The sequence below is a fragment of the Canis lupus genome, chromosome 16 (assembly GCF_048164855.1).
Source record: "Canis lupus baileyi chromosome 16, mCanLup2.hap1, whole genome shotgun sequence".
NCBI classification, from domain to species: Eukaryota; Metazoa; Chordata; class Mammalia; order Carnivora; family Canidae; genus Canis; species Canis lupus.
Genome location: NC_132853.1, coordinates 46,860,601 through 46,874,335, shown reverse-complemented (window position 1 = coordinate 46,874,335; position 13,735 = coordinate 46,860,601). Strand labels below are relative to the sequence as shown.

General features: G+C 40.6%; 1 protein-coding gene and 1 long non-coding RNA gene across 3 annotated transcripts in view; one reads left to right on the top strand and one right to left on the bottom strand.

Moving 5' to 3' along the window:
- The window catches only part of PRKCA (protein kinase C alpha), a 395,469-nt gene that overhangs the window by 151,117 nt on the left and 230,617 nt on the right, over positions 1-13,735 (bottom strand). The gene's annotated exons all lie outside the window — the stretch shown is intronic.
- On the top strand, positions 4,185-9,106 carry LOC140606944 (uncharacterized). Its single transcript, XR_012009155.1, has 2 exons — positions 4,185-4,426; positions 8,544-9,106. It is a non-coding gene; the product is annotated as an uncharacterized lncRNA (long non-coding RNA).

Here is a 13,735-nt window from a genome sequence, read left to right as displayed (position 1 = left end):
ACGTTGAACTTTCCAGCCTCAGGACTGTGAGAGAACACATTTCTGCTGTTTTGAGCTACCAGCTTGTGGCAATTGGCTCCAGCATCCCTATGAAACTCATACAGTCTGGAAACATTTAAAGCATCAAAGAGCATTGACCAGTGGAAGTATTTATTATACTGAGATCCATTTCTGTGTATCTGAAAAATAACTCTGTAGGATGCTATGCCTTTGAACTTCAGTTTTCATTCCTCACAATCACTGCTGTGGTGTCTGACTCAATTCCTAGGAGCATGCACCAGGCTCCATGATTCTGGCTGAGAACTCTAATGGTCAATGCACTACCTCATCTGTTGACGCTGTACTCATGGCAGGGGTGGGTGGGGAAAGTCAGCTGTTGTGTGTCAGATACACCAAAAAAATAGCTGTTAATTAGATTCTGGGATCAGATGTGAGTTTATCATGGAAATATAAGCAATCCTTGTATACAATTGCAACTTGCGTATATTTGCCTAATTCTAAACTTAATGTTCTATTCTTCTGAAATTAACATAATCAAGTTTAGTATACTTATGTTTGGAATATCAAATGAATAAACATGACTTTATACACACTCCATAGTTTTACAAGTCTGTGATGGAAAAACCCAATTATGATAATTTAAAGACAGAAACGATAATTTCCTTCAACTGTCTGCAAGAAAAGAAGGTTTTCTTCTCCTGGAAAAATTCACAATACCACAAATGAGATACTTATCTCTTGAGTTTCCATACAACTTAGCTAAAGACAAAAAACCTCCAATGAAAATAGTCCCAATTGCACATATGAGTTTTGAATTTATATAACATGAAAGATCTATAAATATTAAAATGTTCTCAATGTAAAACAGTTATCTCCACTAATTTAGTATTACCCTCTGTAGGTCTAGCACCTATCCTAGCAGGCTATAAAAGGATTCATGATTCTATTTATGTGCTATATTTAATATATTTATATTATCAAGGTCAGATTTCTCCAATACCAGAACGATTCTGTAAAAGTAGGTTACACAGAACTATATCATAAGCCAGTCAAGCTATTTATAATGTCTCTTCAGTGTTTAAAATATTTATTTTTCCATTCGTTTTTCTACTCACACAATGAGACATGCTTAAAATAAAACAAGTACTCTTACAATATCAACAATGAAAAGATAAACAACCCAATTATAAAATGGGCCAAGGATTTGAATAGACATTTCTCTACAAGAGACATATAATGACCAATGAACACATGAAAAGATGCTCAACAACATTAGCAATTAGGGAAATGAAAATCAAAACCACAGTGAAATGCCACTTGACACCCACCAGGAAAACTAGAATCAAGAAGATCTGCAAAAAACAAAACAAAACAAAAAAGAAGATCTGCAACAACAAGCATTGGCATGGATGTGGAATGGCTGGAGCCCTCATACATTACTGGTAGGATCGGAAGATGGTACAGCTGCTTTAGAAAAATTTTTTAGGGGCACCTCAAAATACTGAACAAAGGTACCATACACTCAGCAATCTCCTTTCTGGTCTATCTTCCAGAAAACTGTGAATGTATGTTCACATAAAATCTGCACGGTTATGTTCATAGCAGTATTAGTCACAAAAAGTGGACACCAAGGCACCTTGGTAGCTCAGTCGGTTAAGCATCTGACTCTAGATTTCGGTTCCGGTCATGATCTCAGGGTCATGAGATGAAGCCCCCCCCTCCCCCCCGGGCTCTGCACCAGGCTTAGAGTCTGCTTACGAGTCTCTCTGTCCCTCTCTCCTTTTGCCCCTCCCCATCCCAAGAATAAAGTGGACACAATCGAACATCTATCAACCGATGAATGGAGAAACAAAATGTGGTATATATACTACATAATAGATTATTTGGTCACTGTCAGGGAGCAGGAATTCCTGTCCCCTTCTACAGTCCTTCCAGCTGGACTGAGGATTAATGTGAGATGTATTAACAGGAGAAAATAAAATTTAATAGTATATGCATGAGGAATCCACATAGATGTGGAAATTCCAGAGATTGGCAAGATGAGGTATTTATGTCAAGAAGAAGGGGGTAGGGGTCTGGGATTTCTGAGGAGAGGAATGCATTTCACAGGGTGATAAAAAGAGCACATATCTGGCAATTAGATCTTTGCCATGCCACACAGATGGCTCACTTACATAAAATTTATCTCTGCTAATAACTCTTTTTCTGGAAAAGACCTCCAATTTAGATTCTTTTGTGTAGTTAAGGGAGGACAAAAGTTCCTTTTGAGCCTGGAGGGTTTGTTTGGACAACTCTGTGAATATACTAAAAATCACTGAACTCTTTATTTCCAGTAGGTGAAGTACCCCCCCCCCCCGAAGTGGGTGAAATTTATGTTATGTGAATATCTCCATAAATCTATAAAAATATGGGCAACTTTTTAAATTGACAACTATAACAAAAATGTAAAGCAATACTTATTTTCATTTGTATTAAAAAAAAAAAGAAACTCCTTGCCAAAGCAAAACATAAACCAAGGGGCCCCTATGAGAGTTCTTTTCAACTCAACTGTGGGGTTTCCCATTCTTCTTCCTTCTCCTTTTCCTCAGCTCTTCCTTTCCTCTCTTGGGGCTTCTGGTCAAATCATCCAGTTTGACACATTTTGTACCGAGCTGGACAGCTGCTTGAGGAACTTGATAACATGTTTCTATATGGCAGACAAGTTAACTGTTTTCTTGGCCAGACTGGAGGCTCCCATAACATGACTGGCCACAGGCAGTCTAGACTGGCTTCTCTCACCTTCTAGTCTTTGGCTGGTCTCTCTCACTTCTGCTCTGCAACTGCTGCGCTATTCATCAGACACTGCTTACTACAGGCATGCACCACTGCACTCGGCAAACCCCTTTACCTGATCAGTCACTCGTTCTTGTATCATTGGACTCACAAGATTGACCACTGGGCTCAGAGGCAGAGTTGAAGCACCAAAGTCTGTGTTTGAAAAGCCAGTGATTTTCTTGTAACCCGAGGGAACGATTGTACGTGCACACAGAAGAGAAAAATTTGTGAACAAATCTTGCAAAACTCCATTTTATTATTTTTTTTAGAGAGAGCAAGAAGGAGTGGAGGGAGGGGCAGAGGGAGAATCTTAAGCAGGCTCCATCTCACAACCCTGAGATCATGACCTGAGCCAAAACCAAAAGTTGTTGGGGGGAAAAAATGAGTCATACACATTTGGTTTCTTTTTTTTTTTTTTTTTTAAGATTTTATTTATTTATTCATGAGAGACACAGAGACACAGGCAGAGGGAGAAACAGGCTCCATGCAAGAAGCCTGACTGGGACTCTAGGATCACGCCCCAGGCCAAAGGCAGGCGCTAACCCACTGAGCCACTCAGGGATTCCCTCATATTTAGTTTCTTAATGTTCTTTTAAATTCCAAGAAGATCACCAAAACAATTAGTTTACAAAGGCAATGTGGAGTTGAAAGCTCAGGCCTGTGAGGCAGAACAGGAGTTCTAGATCTCACAAATGAACTCTATGGCCTCTGCAGTTTCTCATCTCTTAGGTGGGAGGAGTGGATTGTGCCTCCCAAGGTTGGCTGATTATCAGGATCACCTGGGAACCTTTTTTGTTGTTGTTGTCTTTTCATGATGGAAACTTTCAAATACATGTAAAGAACAGAGAGAACCATGAATCCTGAGTACCCATTTCCAGCTTAAACAATGATCCACTGGCGTGTTTTGTACCACTGAGAATACCCTTACACTCTTTCCTCCTCCTTCCAACCCTACTGCAGAGCTTTTCAAAGATACAGATTCCTGGACCACACTCCATGCATGGGCTTCTGATTGATCAGGTCTATAATAGGACCTGAGAATTGTTTTTGTTTCTCTTAAAGACTCAGTTTGGAAACCAATGACCTGGAGAGCCCCTGAATTTCTCTCTAGCAACACAAATTCTACTAGCTTAAGATGTGCAAAGCAACAAATGCCATAGGTCAAGTTTATGAAACGATAAAAATACATTTTATGTACAGTATATATATTTTATAGGGCATTAAACCCTGATGTGACAAAGCAGCTGACAGTACTTGTTTCAATTTCAGCATGGACTCAGAACCTCAAGAAAGGATAATCTTCACTGCAGGCTGTGGAGAAACCCCCAGCGTTCCAGAATTTAGAACTGCAAACTACAGATGATTCTAACTACTTGTTTGGAACCAGAGTGAAGTCTGCCACTACCAATGTGAGAATTTAGGTGTGCGGGAAATATTGCAAAGCACCCAAACTTCAAAATGAAACCAACTCATGTGCTTCAGGACATTCTGAGATCAGCTGACAAGAATCAGTGCCAACACGTGGACAAATAGGCACCACCAAAACCCCAACATACTGCCCTACAAAGGGTTTGCAGTTGGTAAACATTTTTCTGACAATTTTGTCTTGAAGGTACTTTCCTAGGACCATCTTAGCTTATAAATTAAGCCAGCGTTCTGACAGTGTCTTGTCTAAAGCAAACCATCCAGATCTTTATAGGCAGTTGCATTCAAAAACCAATTTTTCAGCCTCCCAACTAGAATACAAAAAGCCTTAGTAAGGAACTTCACGCTGCATTCCCACTCTGAGATCACCAAAATCCTAAAAATGGAAGGGGCTTCACGAACTATGTAGCTACTCAAATTGATAATGAATCTTTTCATTTTAAAAGACCACTTGAATTTCTTTTAACTGGTGTGTATGTGCAATCAAAATGACAACGTCCACTGATTTAAATATAAATCCAGAAAAGTGAGACCTGTTTGATCCTATGGGATCCCAAACAGCTCCTGCACTTTAAGATCAGACTTCGTGGACCCACGAAAAGAGCCGGGCTATGTGTGAGCAGCTAGCTGGAGGCGGAACCCAGAAATAGCAGCCAAAGCTTTGTGTGCATCCACTTACAAAGTACCCTGAGCTGGCTAAGGAACTAGATGTGGCTACAAGAAAAATTGACTTTTATAGCTTGATATATATTCCTTGGGATCAATACCAACACAAAAAGAGGAGAAAATGACATGGTGTTTTCTAAACTAGACCTCAACAATTACCCTAAAATTTTAAATCAAGCTGTGTTTATGAAAGATTCAGATTTTTATGTATTTTTAACGGCGGGGTTGGTATAGGCAATTCATGCCTTCCTCTGTCAAAAGGGTAACTTTTAAAAACATAATTCATAGCTTGCTTGCAACAAAGTCTCTGCTTCACTGATTATATATCTGGATTTTTGCCCCCAAAATATGCAAATTGGAAGAGAATCATTTAACTCTAGAGTAGTTTGGCAAAAGTACAATTAATCCATGGTGTCTTAAGCACATTTTTCTCATTAAGATAATAATGCCTAATTAATATTTCAATTTGAAAGCCAGTCAAGTAAGCCTGAATCATTTGGGTTTTATTGATTGAAATAATAAGCATAAAATTAATAAACACTTTAGGGAACAGAACTCGTAAAAAAATAAAGTCCATTTATAAAAATGTTTTAAATTTTAAAAGTAACTGTATCACAAAATAAAAAAACACTTCCCAGAATCTCACCACGACAACTCAATCACTGATCTTTCCAGTATAATTACTTTTGGTAATTTAAACAGGTTTCTTTTTGTAAAGGTATAGAGTAACTATACTTTTAAAATCTTACCTTTTCATTTAATATTAGGTAAATTTAGTCATGTTGCCATGACTTTAGAATAATTTTCAAATGAATGGATAAGTCATAATCTGCACCATTACTTCATTACTGAAAGTTAATATCTCAATGGACATATTCATGTATATATGAAAATATACATTTTATACTTTTGTATTCTTTTCTTAGAAGAGATTAGAATAGTCATAAACACATTAGAGCTCTTGATATATATTGCCAGACAGCTTTACATGAGTAGTACCAACTTATAATGCAAGCAGAAATATAGAAAAAATATTTGATAGACTCCCCACCAGCCATCATGCATATTAGGTATTTTAAAACAATTTTTTTTTGCTAATTAAATATGTGGGAGTGATACTTCATTTTCCTAGTTACAATATTTTTGCCAGAATGCCAGAATAATTTCTATTTGTTAATCATATATATTCCCACTATTGTGAGCTCTCTTCTTTAATTACTTTGCCAATTTATCTACTGGAGACCTTATAAATTTGTATGAGCTCTTTACTAGACTTCTTTGCCATTTCTTTCTTTTTTTTTTTTTTTAGTTTAATTTTGTTAAATTTGATAAAAAGAAGTATCACTAAAATGGAGTCAAGAGGTTCAGCAGGGGGAGCTCTCAGGCTCCTCCTCATCAACAGCAGACCCAATGGAGACAGACCTTGCAGGTGGCTACTGCTTTACTATGGGGGTAAGAAAAGGAGAGGCTTCTCCTCGCACCCCCCAGCCCCTTGCCATAGCCTAGCCAACAAGAAGCCACCATACATCCAACTCCCACTTTCCTAATGGACTTTTTGTTTACAATAGCCTTATGTCCCCCTTTCATCTATAAAAAGGGTATCCTCTTTGTCCTGCAGACTTCCCTATGGTTTTGCCATACCTTGTTTGTCCCAGATTGCAATTCTCTCCTATTCTTTTTTTTTTTTTAATTCTCTCCTATTCTTGAATAAACCCATCTTTTGCTAGTAAAACAATTGGCAGATTTATATTATTATTATTTTTTTTAAAAGAGCAAACATGCTCACAAGTGAGTGGGGATTGGAAGAGGGGCAGAGAGAGAGGGAGAGAGAATCTTCAGGCTCCATGTTGAATATGGAGCCAAACACAGGGCTCAATCTCATGACCTGGAGATCATGACCTGAGCTGAAATCAAGAGTCTGATGCTTAACTAACTAAACCACCCAGGTACCCCATTGGTAGTTTTATTTTTAAAGTGATTATTTTTATTATATTTAACTCCTTTTAACTCTCAAGTTTATTTTAATGCATGGTATGAAATGAGCCTCTAAATATATTGTTACCTCCAATTGTTGATGACTTTATTCCAAATATCTTTTATGGAATAATCTTTCATTTCCCATGGATAAGTACTTATAAAAGTAAACTAGTAAGGAGCAGTTTAAACAATTCGGCAGTATTTCCACCCCCACCCCACCTAAAGTGAATAGATGCTTGGAAAAATCTGGGTGGCATTGAAAGAAGAGACCAGAATGTCACTGCTATTCATTTATCTTACGTGATGACTATACTTATATATTTACGTATGTGTATGTATATATACATACAATGACCTATAGCTACCTCACTGTGGTTTTCATTAATTCTTCCATAGACATCTAGTGTTTTCCCACCAACAGGGAAGCCATGTTCTGATGGGAAAGGCACTACTAAGCTTTGGAGTCCCACAGGCCTCTTTCCCCATTGATGAACTGAGGGAGCAGATGGAATTCTAAACTACTAGGCCACAATTTCTTAGCTGTAAAGTGGTGACAATCATGCCTTTCTCAGGGTGTTAAGTTCCTAGGGCCATGCCTAGAATGCAGTAGGCATCTAATAAGTGGTTGTTGTCAACAGTGCCATACACTGACCCTGTACTTGAAATAAAGCAATGCAGATCCCGGTGCCTCCTATAAATACAAGGTCTAGTTCGCAAACCCTATGTGTATATGATCCTGGGGCCATGTAATAAGTACTCTGATGAGCTATTCACAAGGAACTTTAGGAACATGGAAGAAAAGATACACATATCTAGCAGGAGAGGCAGTGATGACTTCACAGAATAGTCAACCCAGACAAAAAGTTACTCTTTACCAACCTATTTCAATATCCATGTTTCTGCCTAAGTGACTTAGCATGCCATTATATGCGACTAATAGGTCTTGGTGGTTAAAGGTTTAAAAAAATCCTAAAATTGAAAAATCAGAATTGTAATGATTTTACATTATTATTCAAATTTTATGTTGTAAGCTGATTCCAGATAGTTACTCCCTCAGAGAACACAGATCAGTTTGGACTTTGAAGCGGGCTGGGGATTTGGCTAAATCAAGTCATACTCAAAATCAAGACTTACATCTTTTGAGAAGCAGATGCTATTGGCACGCCTTAAGAGAACCCTAATTAAGTAGGGTTGGAGGCTTGTACTTTGTCCTTAGCATATGCTACTGAAATGAATTCCACAAGCCATTTCTTTACTCAGCAGCCAGGCAGGCAGGCAGGCAGGCAGAGTTTCATCCAGGATCCACATCCACTCAGCAAAGGGACAGAAGACCACCTCAGCTATGACAAGTATCTTGTTCCACCACCTTTCTCTTATACATAAAAGCAACACATTGTAAAACAAAATACTGCACATGGCCTTCAAATACTTCAAAATACTGCACATGGCCTTTTTTCTTCTAGAAAGTAACTCTTAATATTCAGTACTCTAAGATTTGCATATGGCTTTGGGAAGTGCTTTATTATGCCTGAAGCCTTGCTGCCTCCCGGACCATCTTCTTTTCCTCACAGATGTCGCCAAAACATGCCTGAAGGTTTTTATTTGGAACTAATATCTGTTCTTTTTTTCTTTTAACAAACTCTGTTAAATCTTGTTTGCAGAGATGGTTCATGACAGCAAGATTCTGTTCTGGTGCATGTCATGGAAGACAAGCAGGCAGCTGAAGGTGGAAACAGATGGAGAAGAAGGCCTCAGGAAGTCAAGGAAGAAGGAAGAAACTCTAGTGCCCATGGATGGGTGAAAGAGAAAACGTTGTTTACACACACAATGGGATATTACATAGCCTTAGAAAGGAAATTCTGACACAGGCTGCCACACAGATGAACTTGGAGGATATGCTGAGTGAAAAAGCCAGCCACAAAGGACAAATATTACATGACTCTGCTTATATGAGGTTCCCAGAGTAGTTAAATTCAGATACAGAGATTAGAGGGGTGGTTGTCAGGAGCTGGCGGTGGGGGGCTGGGAGTTAGTGTTTAATGGGGACAGAGTTTCAGTTTGGGAAGACAAAAGTTGTCTGGAGATGGTCATAATGGTTATACAACATAATGTACTTAATGCCACATTAAGGCTAAAATGGTAAATTATTATATATATTTTGCCAAAATTAAAAAAAAAAAAAAAAAGGAATAGCTAGACCTCCAACTCAAGCTACCCAAGCCCACTCAGAGTCATCTTGAGCCTTCACTATGTTCATTTTAAAAAGATCTACAGGGGATTCTTATATGTGTGCCTGCCAGTGTATAAAATAGCTGAGACCTAAAATTCTTTACTTCTCAGCAACCAAAGAAAACACAAATGACATTTTCAAGGCTACTGTCATTCCTTGTCCTAAATTAAAAAACAAGTCACGTGAGGCCTTTGGGACAGTGGTGTTCTCTCGTTCCTTGTCCTCAGAGAGGATGAGCTCAGGAAAGGTCTCAAGGCCAGAATTTGGAGGACTCACAGCAGAGCCATACAAAGCAGCAGGCACTGGCCTTCCACTTATCCCGTCACAGAAAACACCTTCTGGAGACAGTCTCTAGTTGGTGCTAAAGAATCCCAGAGCAGGAAGGAGGACTCCAGATGGTAGTATAAGAGCCAGATTCAGAACCAGAATCTCTAAGGTCCACCCGTCAAACCCCACCCCTGCTTCATGTTCAAACCCAGGGAGACTTTTTCTCATCCTACGGCAGCTGAATTACATCATCCCTTGTAATAAAAAAAGGAATCGTTTTAAGTTTAAAATTTCTTCAATTTCTTACAAAGATCTTGAATGCCTGACAGAAAGGACAATCTTCCTCTTTCCATCAGGCACCTAGGAAGACACTGATTACCCTGGAAAGGATGGGAACATGTGGGGGTGGGCTTCATGTCACTGGGCACCAAGTGGGACAGAGCCCAGCTCTGAGCAGGGAAGCGGCAAAGGCAGGAGGGCGAGGGAAAAACACATCCAATTGAACCTTCCACAACTAAATTGCAGTTCTGACTTTTCCTGCGCTGTTCTCACTTGCTTTTTTTATCTTGTTTTTATGGGACTCAAAGAAACCACAACAAACAGCAAAGGTATAAGGTGGAAAATATGCCAGAAGGTGCCCATCAAGAAGTAAAATAACATTTATCAAGCCCTGGGAGATGAATGACAGGAGCTGCAGCTCCCCCCCATCCCCCCCAACTAATTACAGAGCCTAAGAAAGAAAAGCTCGCGCAAAGGAAGCATCCCTGACAATGTGCGAGCTGGCTGGTTCACAGGCAGCTGTGCAAATGGGGTTGCCCGTGAACGTGGGCATGCCCCGAGGCAATCTATCACCCATCTCTGTGGGAAGAGCCAGTTCGCTTTTTGGCACTTCTGATTTTCCAAATGTGAAAAATGGGCCTGTTGCCTTTCCAAGGGTCTATGCGGTCAGATTTGGCAGTCAACAAAATGGAGTTTGGTGCTTGGTGGTAATGGACTTAAACTCCTCTCCTAATGCACGTTTACTATGAGAGTGTAGTGCACTGAACCCGTAGCTCAAAAAGATAGGCCTGGGTCCTGACCCTGGTACCTGGGAACATGACCTTATTTGGAAACAGGTTGTTTGCAGATATAATTACATTGAGGCTCTTGAGATGAAATCGTCTAGAATTTAGGCTGGGCCCTGACTCTGAACCCAGTGACTTATCTCCCTATGAGAAGGAGAGGGAGATTTGAGACAGAGACCCGGGGAAGAGGCTCCCTGCAGACAGAGGCAGACCCTGCAATGATGTGTCTGCAAATCAAGGGCTGCCAGTCTGCATGAGAAGCAGTGAGAGGCTGACAGCCTGGAAGAAACGCTGCTGACAGCCTGATTTTGGAATTCTGGCCTCCAGAACTGTGAGAGAATACATTTCTGTTGTTTTCAGCCACCAAGTTGTGCTAATTTGTCATGGCAGTCCCAGGAAACTAATCCAGATGTGCATTCCCTTGGTAAGAGACTAAAAGGTTTCTATCTTGGTCCTTCATCTAGGAATGTGGCTAAGTGAACCACCCACAGTTAGGTGGCCCCACTTGAACAATGCAATTTTGTAGCAGCATATAAGATGTCTGAGGCTCCCTGCAGCAGAGAGGAGCAGAGTTTCACTGTAATTTGTAGCTTAATTATTTTCCCCTGGAAGGGAGAGAGTGTCTTTTCGGATTTGAGGAATTTAACTATACGTATGCCAAAGGAAAAGTGCAGAAGTCATAAACAAACCTAGTCTTCTAGGATTCCTTTGAATGTGTCAGGTGATAACACGCTCACAAATATAACATTTCTGAGATTGCCTGAGTTTGCCCTTTATTAAAGTTACTCAGACCACTATCATGACAAAATAGATTCCAGAAATTTTTTACTGAACTAAAAATAAGGAAGCCATCTGGGAGCATAATCTATGGCCTTGTTTGTTCTATGGAGCATCATCGAGCAGGAGCCCAGTGTTGGTAAACAGAAGCCTAAAACCCACAGTCATTAGACCATCCGACTTGACCAACACCTGCCAGGATAGTTGGCACTGTGAATGCTGGGTGACATCATTGGGTTTGAGCTCTGGAAACTCATGGCTTTCTTTAAACTGTGTCCTTGGATCTCTCTGAAATATTCTACTAGGAGAAGGCGGCCAAGCCTGCCAGTCCTCCTGCACAGTAGACCATTGGGGGTAACAGGTGACATGGAATAGACTCCCACTCACACTAACTGTGCCTTCCCGGGCATCTGCCTTCCAAGGCATGGGGAGTGTCACAGTTCAAGCAGCAGAGATTTCCTTCTCCCATTTTGGGAGAGAGCAAAAGAACAGGAATCAAAACCACCTTCACATCTGTGACCAAGGTTGCTATACATCCTCTGGTAGTCATTTGTCTCCTCTCTGTGATAGAAACCTCTTTCGACCCACTCCCTTTCCCACTCACAAGTTGCGGGCTGTTTGGTGGGGACTACATTTGTTAGCCTTTCTCATTGTTTGAGGTTTGTGCCCAACAGGCAGAGAACCCAAGTCCTGTGTGACTCCAAGCCACTGAGCTTTAATAAACCACCCCCTCCACACCTTCCCTCACTTCCATGCAAACCAGCTTCAATGATGCAAATAAGGAAAGCATCCCTGGAAGTGAGCAGAGCACCAAAATTAAAGAAATGAGGGTCCCAGGCAGCCCTGGTGGCTCAGCGGTTTAGCGCCACCTTCAGTCCAGGGTGTGATCCTGGAGACCTGGGATCGAGTCCCACGTCAGGCTCCCTGCATGGAGCCTGCTTCTCCCTCTGCCTGTGTCTCTGCCTCTCTCTCTGTGTCTCTCTCATGAATAAATAAATAAAATATTAAAAAAAAAAAAGAAATGAGGGTCCCTCAATGACCATATGCAGCAAAGCGGCCCTGCCAACATCAGGACTGCTACACAAGAAGACAAACTTCTAACCCTAGCCACTGTAATTCAGCATCTCTTTTTGCAGCTCAGCCTTCACCCTGACTAATCCTCAGGATAAGGCATTTGAGCACTAAATAAATGCTTCTTTATGCAATGAATTGCTGTTCTTTGGCTGTGAACAAACAGAAAACAAATCGCAAAATGCAACTGCATCACAGTCTCCTTCCGTACAAGGCTTGGAGTCAGTTTAAATCACTCAGTGAATTAAGCAACCTACGAGGCTCAAAGGAACTTCAGGAGGACCTGCTCCAGTCTTGCCTGAATATGATTTATCATGTTTATCTTATTTATCTGAGTAAGTCATTTTATCTCTCTCTGGTTTTGTTTTGTTTTGTTTTTTATTTAATGTGGATGGGATCTCAGATGCACAAGAGAACAAGAAGAACAAAGGAGGAAGTTTTTCATGAAATTATGTAAGGCAATCTTTGGAAACATACTGAGTTTATGTCCTTTATTTCTCCCTCCCTCCCTTGAGGGAAGAGGGAGTTGAAAAGGGCTTTCTTTGATAAAATGGTGGCTTGGTCAATAGACAGAGCTTCTAACTCATTTTCTGTAAGAGCAGACCAGCTCTTTCTTCAAATCTTATTCAGAAAACAAGCAAATCCTCATGGCCCATAATTAAATCCCCAGAGCAGGGCACTTTTACTAGGAAACAGCTATTTAGGAAGTTCCAGAATGATGAATGAAAATTCAATCTTAAAACTAGAATTTGATTTGAGGTTGCTCTTAACCTGCTGATGGAAGGAATGCTTCTCTATGCTCTAACAGTTTCCTCACAAGGATTAACAAGCTGCAAATAACAGTAACAAAGCTTCCACACACTAAGCATTTACCACCACCAGGTCCTGGGTTAGACACCTGATATGCCTTATTCAGTTTGGTTCTCAGAAGGACGGGATGATCATCCTGATTTTATGGATGCAGAAACTCTAGCACAGGGAGGTCAAGTCACTCACCTAACATCACAGGGCTGGGGTTTGAACCCAGATTGTGAAAGCAGAGCAGTATCCTTAGGGTGAATCTAAGCCCCCCGGCAGGTTCTTGGGGCTGCCATGCTTCCTTTCAATGGGGGAAGGATCATTCCAGCACCAGCATCCCTGACGTCCTCTGGGAGCTGTTACTCATCCGATGCCCTTGTGTCCACTGGAGGACAACATTAGCAATACTGTTTATACAACATTTATGTAGAATCTGACAGTCAGAGAACCCTTTTCCATCCATTCTGTGACTTGAATCTCACGTCTGTAAGGCAGATAAGGCTGGTGTCATCATTATGCCTGATTGATGAGGTGCAGACTGCAGAACTGGGAGTTACGTGACTCACCTCAAACACAGGTGAGGTTGTACCTCTAGTCAAGGTAAGTGATTTATATCATTTAGACTGAAAACTAATGTGTGACAAGG